Source organism: Haliaeetus albicilla, chromosome 1, assembly GCF_947461875.1.
Source record: "Haliaeetus albicilla chromosome 1, bHalAlb1.1, whole genome shotgun sequence".
NCBI classification, from domain to species: domain Eukaryota; kingdom Metazoa; phylum Chordata; class Aves; order Accipitriformes; family Accipitridae; genus Haliaeetus; species Haliaeetus albicilla.
In genome coordinates this window covers 42,057,740-42,068,262 of record NC_091483.1, presented here as the reverse complement: position 1 = coordinate 42,068,262, position 10,523 = coordinate 42,057,740, and positions in this window count along the sequence as shown.

The window sequence follows — 10,523 nt, the reverse complement described above, 5'->3', positions numbered from 1 at the left end:
GTGCCTTTGTATTCATTAAAACAATCAGGAAAATAATGAGAAAAAAATATTTTGGAGAATGGAAATAAATACTTGCCATAGACAAGACAATGAGACCATGCCAATTTTTGTAGGTTGATATATGTTATTGTATTTAAAATGAATTGCAGACTCAACCTTAAGGTATGCTCCATCCCATCTTCCTTTGTCAGTGTGGGAATTGGCTGTATAGCCTGGGCCTCACTTGTCACTTAACGTATCTCTAGGGTAGGGCTCTGCAGGTATTAGCCTCAGAAATTGAGAGTTTATATATTCTCATGACATCCTAGTTACTGACAGTACACATACTTCTTCAAATGTTGTTCACCAGAAGTTTTCTAGGCACGTGCCGTTTGCAGCAGTTGGAGTGCCAAGTGCTGTTTGGCCAGATGGTACGTGAGGCTCCATTTCCCCTCCCCTTTTGCTAGCATGTCAAATAATGCTGACCTTAGTTCAATCATTCTCTGCAGCTCAGGAGACAGAAATGCTTGAGCTCTGTGGTTGGCCAGCTGGACAAACCACACCAAACTTACTAATAAACAAAATAACTATGGAAAGAAGTGATAGAAGACACTGTTAGAATGCAGAATCAAAAATATATATTGATATATGCTATGAGTTAGGAAAAAATGAAGTTTTAGCTTTCTGGCTCTGTAATTCATGCTTCCCAAAATGTCTGACATAAAAAAGCTCATCAATCTTGAGAGGAAAACCAAAACAAATCCAAAACCAACACATCATCAAACATTATGTTAGGTTGCCAAAATGGAAAACATTTTGATGGCAATAATAATAAAGAATAGTAGGGTGCAAATGGATGCAAGTAACAGATAATAAGATTCAAAGACTTTGAGTTTGCACTTTAAACCAAAGTTAGAAAGCATAAGCATATCTGGCATTCAGTTTAAGTGCTGTCTGAACCTGTCACAGTCCTTACTAGTCAGAAGGATGGTGGTGGGGAGGAGAGAAAATGTAGGACATGAGTGCATTTATTCAAATCTAATTTAAAATACCTGTGCTGGCTCTTCATCTCTGCATCAGCTTTGAACAAGTTCAATTCCTGTAAAGATTAGTTATCTCAAAGTATTTCCTTTCACACATTCAGGTTTGTGGTATCACAAAATGAACCAGTAAGTCACTGATCTTTTCAGCATTTATGATACTTGCACTAAAATCAGAAAGAAGTGACTAACTTAGTGAATGCTTTAAGGCTGGATTCCTGCATAGTCCTTGGAACGAAAAATGAGTAAAAGTGGTTTTCGAAGTAGATACCACCTCTCAGTCAGAATGGAAGCAAGCATTAATAATTTCTGAATATATATCTTTATTCATGAAACAGTGAAAACAAAAAAAAAGGGCTTTGCATGAATGCATATTTGCAGAAATACAATGGAGGCATTGATCATAGAAATGAATATACGGATTTGCAGGCTTGTAAATTTTTGACCAAAAAACTCAACACAGCCTTTGTAATGTATCTTTCAGGCAAAATAATGGATTTTTGAATGTGGTCAATTCTCCCTTCGTTCATCAGAGTTGCTGAACGCTTCTTTTATGAAGTATTCACTGCCTCATTATTTGAGGCTCACCATCAGTAGATTAAACCTGATCTAGTAAATGCCTGTCTCCTAGCCAGGATCTAATTAAAACCACTATGTTTTTAAGTAGAACCAAATTAAATATGAAGGTTCAGGTAAAAACTTTTAGAAGATACAGTAAAATACAACTTCTTTTTAATACAAGTCCTTTGTGGGAAAGAACTATCGCCCTTTTGTTTGTTTTTAAACAAATTAAAATTTATTTAAAATTTTCTTATAGTGTACACATTGTACTTGGCTTCATCTTCCATCCCACGGAAGACATTTGTCCCAGAGTGTTATTTTTGATGAGGATTTTCAGTATACCTCACTTGTATTTGGATTTTCAGAGTGGTTTTTCAGCAAATTCAGCATTCTGCCAATATATAACAGTTCTCTGACCTGAGATTTACAGTGTACATGCTGTCAGGATACTTGGAAGGAATTTCTACATAACTAATGATGTCTTACTACTGGCATAGCTCACAGAGTTATTGTCGCAATGTTGTGTACCTTGAAGAAAGTACTTTGCTACTTTTTGGTGTTTACACAGCCTAACGTTTAGGAAGATTTATTCTATCACAACCTATGTCAGTTTTATCCTGTAACCACTTTCATAGTTTCAGTCTTTGACAAGCCTGCAGAAGCATTCCTGGTTCACTTTATGGACTTAATTTCAAAATCTTCTGGATTTTATTACTTATTAAACTTATTTCACCTGTTTTCATTTAATTTTTGAAATATGGGCACAAGCAGATCTGGGCCAAGCCTTTAGAGCTGAACTTTGGTAATTTGGGGTCTGAATTCAGTGTGATTACACAGCAATAGCCTACCACTTGCTGTGTGTTGTAGCCTTTTTTTTTTTTTTTTTTTGTCCAGTAGCAAATAATTTGAGAGTGCTGTGTGATATTCACCACGGAAGGCAAAGCGAAGGAAATTTGTTGGTAGACAGTCCATTGGAGACAGGGATTGATTCTTGTATGCTGCAGTGCTGTCTGTGTCTCTCTGAAGTAAATCCTGTGCGGACGATCCATACACCTGTCACAGAGTGACAGGCCTTAGTGCCGTGATGGCAGGTGGCACTACTGTCCTGTGGTGACAAGATGCTACACAGCAGGTGAGAAGTAAAAAACTCACTTCAAAAGCAACGCAGAAATCCAAGAGGATGCTTTTCTGGGCAAGTGACTGCTGTAATGCCCTTTGGTGTAGTTTTATGGGGAGGGTGAAAGCATGAAAGAGATGGTGTAGTTCTAGGTCGTTGAGCAAGACTGAATGCTCACAATAATCCCCTATACTGAGAGATAAACCTGGAGGTTGTAGCAGGCATTTTGTTTTGCAAAGACTTGTTACAGTCTTGTGATATTTTAGAAGCATCTGTGGTTACAACATTCTTTTGCTCAACATTCCTCAATAAAATGAGGAAATAAGTCAAAACAACATTCACCTTGGGAAAGCTGGGGCTCTGCTTCCAGAACCTAGGGACCAGGGTGCAAAATCATGTTTCCTCCCCAAATTATACAGGATTTGCATGCCTAAACATGCCTAGGAAATGCATACCTAGCAGCAGTCTTCCTCACTCCACAAACTGAGAAAGCAGAGCAGTAGAGGCATTTGGTAACTGAATGAAATTACAGCAGATTGAATTTTGATCAGGGAGCAGGCAACTACATGGGAATAGGTTGTTCCTTCCCATTATCTTTGGTTAGGGAATTTCTACTGCCCTGTTTTGAAGCAGGGCATTTTTAGGGTTGATTGAACACCTGAATGTAGTTACACGTACTGCTATTTCACTTCATTTCCACTTAAGTCAGCTGTGACTGACCAATAAACCCCTATAATGGAAGAAGGCTTGGAGGAGCTGGGCAAGGGCAGCATGCCCATGAAGCTCAGGGAATAATGCAGGATGTGACTGACCACAGCTGTTGTGAAGAAAGCTGATTTTATCTCAACACAAAGGGGACTGAGGCTGGCCTTTGTTTTAGATAAACGGCTATCAACAGTTGAGTGCCTGAACTGATAGTGTAAATGTTTATAGTTGAGTTCATTAAAAGGGTGTGAATGTCTCCCTGAGTTAGCCAGACCAACTTGAGGGGAGTGAATACACACATGTCTCGGCCCAACACAGACTTTAAATACTAAACAACTAGCAAAATAACTTGGAAGAGAGCAATGGGCTTGAGCTGGCTTCAACCCATGTATTCCTTCCTGGTGACTGGGCATGCCCAGTATTGTAACAGTGAGCATAACATAGAGACCAGTAATAGGGATCTCATCAGTATCACATTTGTATTGTGTTTTCAGTACATTGTGTACTACTCTGCTAGACTGAAAATCCTGTGTAAAATCACTTATCTTCAGATAACTAGATTTGATATTACACGTTACAACCTCTCTGGGTGGAATATCTAAAAGAACCTGGTGAGAGACTATTGGACTCTTGACAGCAGGATGGCCAGTTTTGAGTCTATGGTCATTTCTTTTTTGCTTACATAACATCTTTTTCTCGCCTAAGCTCTGAAAAGCATAGGGAAATTAGTAGTATGATCTTGTGACTTTTCTTCCACATGCCTTAAGATGGTCACTAGAAGGATGCTAAGTCATTCCCCTGTTGAGATTTTTCTTACTTAATGTTTATTTTTAAAAATACATTTAATTCTTCTAAATATCCACCAGAAGATCCTGAACATCAAGTGATTTTTATGTGAAAGAAAAAAAGCTGCCTACACAGAGAAAAATAAACCTTTAAACACCCTCCAGTGAATGAAATGTCCAACAGGGTTCTGAGTAATTCAAGCAACAGCTCCCCATCAATCAGGACAAATTGTTAGGAAGGCCATAGCACTGGTACCATCATCAGATTCCAACAGCTTTGAGGCAGCAATCACATTACAATAACTCCTTCTGAAGATTAGTTGAAAATATTTTACAGGACCAGAAAGCACATCATAAATCAAAGTGAATAAAAACCTTCAGAATTGCTACAGCTTCCTCCGTGAAATAGAAAACATGAGGTGGCAACTGCTGTGAGACAGAGCATCAAGAATTACTGTAGTGATCATCTTAAAAAAAGGGGGACACACCACAATTTATGCTTTTATCAGAAGCCACCCGAGATAGAAACAACATAAAAAAAAATTACTGATATGCCCAACAAGAGCAGTAGTAAACTGTGGCAAAAATCAGTACAGAGTATGTTGTGCACCTTGAGCACTAGGCTGCTATAGAATAAAGGCAAAAGAATTCAGGAAAACAGGATCAGAAGAACAGTGGTGCAAGGAGGGGGAAAGGCTAGGATTGCACTGACATCATCTTTCCTTTTCTTAAGAAATAGTTTGACAATTAAAGTCGTTATCATTTAATTGTAGTTCAGCACTTCTAGGTTATAATTTATAATGTTAAAAATTAATTTCCAGCCTTTCATCTACAGACTGAATAAGTTTCTTTCTTTGATTGGTAAAAAGCAGGCTCTTTTAAAGTTAAACTTTTCTGGTCAGAACTCTAAATGCTAATTCAGCTTTAGTCTGCTGAAATTGGCTTTATCAATGAAACTTTTTAAAAGAGGAGAAGCTACTAAAATATCCAAATTCTCCTGTATGTCCTTAATCATTAAGCTATTTTAAGATCCACACTAGCATATATTAAAGTGTCAGGGACTATTTCCATTGTTTGGAAGGAAGGCAGACCGGGCCTTTACTGTTTTCTCTGACCCTGGGTTTATAAGTCTGAGTCTCCCTCTGTAGGAAAGTCCCATTTTAATTATTTATCTGTAACCAGCTACTGTATACTCAATACTAAAATTGAAGGCAGTATTCTCTCTCCAGACTAAAACCAAGTATGCTCTGTGTCTGCCTTCTTCAAATAAAAGTGATTCAGAGGTTCGCTGGAGTACAAAATAACTAATTGACATAGGTGCTGAAATACAAAACTGCTAAACTCAGGAAGATGGCGAGATATGGGTGGGGAATAAAATAGCTAAGATTCATGCTTACATCAACTTTGTGATCCTGAATTTTAATGAATTTTAATGAACATTATATTACTGTTTGCTATGAGCAGAAATTACACTTCATGGCAAAGCTAAATCCACAGCAGTGAAAGTTGCATTGTGGTTGTCTTGGTGACATCAGAGGAAGAGTACACCCCGACAGGAAACAAAACTTCTCCAGGCAGGGAGGAGAGGAAAAAAACCTTGGGTTGGGACGCCGCCCTAGGTAACTTCTTGAGGTAGAGAGCCCTCATCTTTTAGGTGAGTGATACGTGCATTTTGAGTCATCATTTTAAATCTTAAGAATTCTTAAGTCAGCTGTGTAGTATTAATTCCCCTTACATCATTGAGCCTGTGGTTTACAAAATGTTACCAGTGTTCTAACTAACTTTTTACTGAAGAATAAATCTGAGTTTAACACCTGTTGGATTTGATTGTGCGTGCCTCCGTAACAGGTACATTCACTGAATATAATTTCTTAAAATACAATGCTCTCCTATGCACCCACACAAGTAAAACAAAACTGTGATTCAGAAGTAACAGAAATTTTTTGAAAGTTGAGAAGGGCTGGGACATTTTTGGATCACTTTTAACATTCTTAGTACTAGGACTTTATCGAAATCTTATGGTTAGTGTCAATGGAGGTCTTTTTATTAATTTCAGGGAGCTTTGGGTCATGCCCTTAGTGAGCAAAACTGTTTTACACCTTGCTGAGGAAAGCAAGGAGAACTTGTTGATGGACAGTGGAGGGTCTCCAAGGTGGTCAAAAGGCTGGAGCACTAGCCCTGTGAGGAGAAGCTGAGGGAATTGGGCTTAGACTGCAGAAGAGACAGCTTTGTGGGGACCCAACAGCTACTCTGCAGGACCTATGGGAAGACCATCAAGAACATGGAGCCAGGCTCTGTACTGAGGTGCGTGAAGAATGAAAAGCAAGTCATAAAACAAAGCAGGGAATGTTCTGGCTGGATGTGAAGAAGACATTTTTTACTGTTGGGATAACCAAGTAGTAGAAGTTGCCTGAAGAACTTGTGGAGTCTTGGTCCTCAAAGGTTTTAGAAACTGAACTGGGCAAATCTCTAACCACCTTGATCTGAATTCAGTGTTGACGCTGTTTTGATAAGGAGGCTGGGCTAGATGACCTACCAACCCTCCATTCCATCTAATAATTGTATAATTTTTTTTCAAAGCCAAAAATTAACAGGAATTTCTCCAATAACATTTTAAAAATAAGTAAACATTATCAATCAACCATTGGTCTCAGTGATGTGGGATTGAGTGATAACAACATGTGCATTATTCTCTGGGGGTCAATCCTGTAGGGTGTACACCAATTCCAGACATATACTTTGAAGAATTCTAAACTTTTTGCAGGATCAGGCACAAAACTTGACATTTGTGTCAGTGATTGCTGGTGTCCACTGTACATAATGTGGCTATTTGACTTATCATGCTGGTAAGAATTGTGTACATTGTCAGTATAAAACCACTGTAAACTTCATGTGCAATTTATTTATGCATTTTCATTTCCCAAAAGGGAAACTAATGAAGATATAATGAGCATGGAGCCTAAGAGATTTGACTGTTAGGAGTGACAGACTTTGATACTTGCACAGAAAATAAAGTTGTTGTTTATGGATATTAAGTGAGCCTAACTATAATGTCTGTATGGAAGCTACAGCAAGCCAGTTTATCTTACCAGTCATAAATCAATCACATTAAAAAGATTCCTTCCCTAAATGGGTTTTATTTATAATAATCTAGGGCGGATCCCATAATAAGTAAGGTGTTCACTATTTCAGTAGTATCTGAATGTAGTTACACATTTCCAAAGGGATGTTAGCGTACACTGAAACTGCAGAGCTGAACTTCTAAGCATCTTGAACCAGATCAGAGTCAGTGCAGAAAGCTCATTATTCAGCTCTGTCATGGTAAATATAGTCATTCATCAAAAAAAAAAAAAAAAGAAAAAGAAAAAAAAAGGGAGGGGAAGTCTAAATATTGTCTTAAGGAAATACCTATCTAAAAAGCATAAAGAAGAAATGTGGGCTAGGTCCTCAGTTGGCGTAAATGTACATAACTTTGTCAGAGTCAGTAAAGCTTTGTTTTACACAAGATGATGGTTAAACTTGGTTAAACTTAGACAATCTCCTAACCCCTCTCTTCCCCAGATACCATTCAGATATCCTCATTACTAATTGTCCTGGTTTCAGCTGGGATAGTGTTAATTGTCTTCCTAGTAGCTATGGTTTTGGGTTCAGTATGAGAAGAACGTTGATAACACACTGATGTTTTCAGTTGTTGCTCAGTAGTGTTTAGTCTCAAGTCAAGGATTTTTCAGCTTCTGATGCCCAGGTGGAGGGGCACAAGAAGTTGGGAGGGGACACAGCCAGGACAGCTGACCCAAACTGGCCAATGGTGTATTCCATACCATGTGACATCACATCTAGTATAGGAACTGGGGGGAGTGGGGGCGGGGGGAATCGCTGCTCAGGGACTAACTGGGTATTGATCGGCAGGTGGTGAGCAATTGCCCTGCACGTCATTTGTACATTCCAATCCTTTTATTATTACTCTTGTCATTTTATTAGTGTTATCATTATCATTATTAGTTTCTTCTTTTCTGTTCTATTAAACTGTTCTTATCTCAACCCAGGAGTTTTACTTCTTTTTTTTCTGATTTTCTCCCCCATCCCACTGGATGGGGGGGGAGTGAGTGAGCGGCTGCGTGGTGCTTAGTTGCTGGCTGGGGTTAAACCACGACGCTAATACACTGCATGTTCCCACAGTCTTCATAATGAACCTTGTGAAAACTCATGCATTCTTCTGTGGCTCTTTCCAGATTTTCATATGTTTAGATATATTCATTAGGTACAATGGACAGGATACAGTAACACTAAATTTTCCTTCGAGTTGTCTGCACTCAAAAGTATCCATCCTCACAAGTGCATACATAGGTGTTTTGCTGGCCAAACAATGTCACATTCAGTTACTCAGTTTGGGTGCAAGGATGTGGATTTTGTGGATATTAGGATGGTGTATTGTTTTGAAATACATTGTTTTGTGATACAAGTTGTTCTGTGAGCACTGCAGCTAGTAACTGGTTTCTTCCAGATTCTTTTGACTCTGTATTCCTACTTCCTCCAGCCACAAAACCAGCAGTTAATTTCCCCTCCTTGTTCCTTGAATCTCCATCTACATTTGCAATCTATCAGGTCCTTTCCAAGTCAGCCACTGGCTAAGTAAAAGATGGTTTGTCCTGTGACTGAGTCCAAAGTATGCATGTAGTGCTTGGCTAATGCTAGGCCAACAGAATAAATGACTGTTGAGTTTAAACTGCTGTATTTTTTTAACTGGAAAAAGAATTTGGTTCCCTCACCTCCATTGAGCATTGTTTTCCCAAAACTGCAGAAGAGATTGCCATTCCTCTGCCAAATATGATAGAAATTCACTATCAAGTTCAAAGTTACTGGTCAGGACAGATGGTAGGGACAAATACACAGTAATAGAGCCAAATTTTCTGAAGAAACTGGGGGGAAAATGCCTGGTATGGTCACTGAAAGAACATGAAGAATTCCACAATTTAAAAGACTGTTTTGATTTTGATATCTGGATTCTAGCATCCCTCATCACATATGCACCATTTTGGTGGAGCACTCTTTCCAAGCATAGTATTCAGCATGGCAGGGCTTTCTACATTAGAAAGAAAATGCCCTCAAAGGGCAGCTGAGGAAAGTTATTTCTGAGAGCAATTTGGCCTTTTTATGCGTTAGTTTAGACCAGATGCTGTATGTGAGCATGGAGAAATGTTTTTCATACTTTCTTTCTTCTGAAGCTTCCTAACGAAAAGGATATCTATTATTCAGAAGGAAGAAAATCAACAATATTTTGCTTTTTCCTCACAAAGTATCCAAGCACCTAAAGGTAAGCGAAACAAATCTCCAGGGGTGATTTGGTGATTTTTGACTTTAAGGATTTTAATCCTCTTTCTGACATCAAGATGCCCTCACTTACAAAAACACAGATCTGTTCCACAGAGGTGGTCACTTCATACATATCTCTGTGTGTTCGCCCATGTGCATTTAAGTCTTTTGAAAGGAACTGACTCCAAAACAGCTGTGCAGACAGAAGAGCCTAGTGTGGTGTTAGTGGAATGAATCAAAACAACAAAAGAGATTGGAAAGGGACTGTCAAATTTGTAGTAAGTCTGAAAAATGATAATTGCACTCCACCTTCCTTCTGTGCGAGAGCAAGGAAGTTAGAGTTTTTCCTGACCAAAGCCATAAGCAGTTCAACAAAAGTATCAGTAAAAGCTGAGGCTGCTTTTATCAAATTATGATGTGTAAACTTCAGGCAGTTCAGTCTTGTGATGGAAAAAGCAATCTAAAGTATGAACAACCTTCTAATAATATTTGTTCAGTAAGTCATTCTGCTGATAACAGTCAAAGTCAGACTCCTTAGTCTGAATGTTTCCCATAGGGAATATCTACTAAAATAAAATGCTTGCTTTATTACCTAACTACATGCTATGAGCTAGCTATACTTTTGCAGAGATATCTTTTGTGTGCAACTTTATTAAATAAAAATTTCATGAGTATTTTGATTTACTGTGAGTTTATCATATGTGTTACACTTCATTTGAATAATATATGATACAGTAACGGAAAGGGTACTTTTAAACATAGAAAATTCTTTCTCCAAAGCCTCCCATCTTTCCCTGTATATGCATTTTAGAGAGGTCACAGATGTCATCTTATCTAATTTCTGGTAGTTTTACCTCTGTGGTACTGTTGGGAGCCATTTTCTGTATGTAATCTGATAATGATGTCGCCCTGCATTGCTGAATCTGGCAGAACTGCTGCTGTTAACATTTTTTACACCTCATTCTTGATCTTGGGGGACTCTATCCTATCCAGTTGTTCATATATAACATATGTAATTACTAA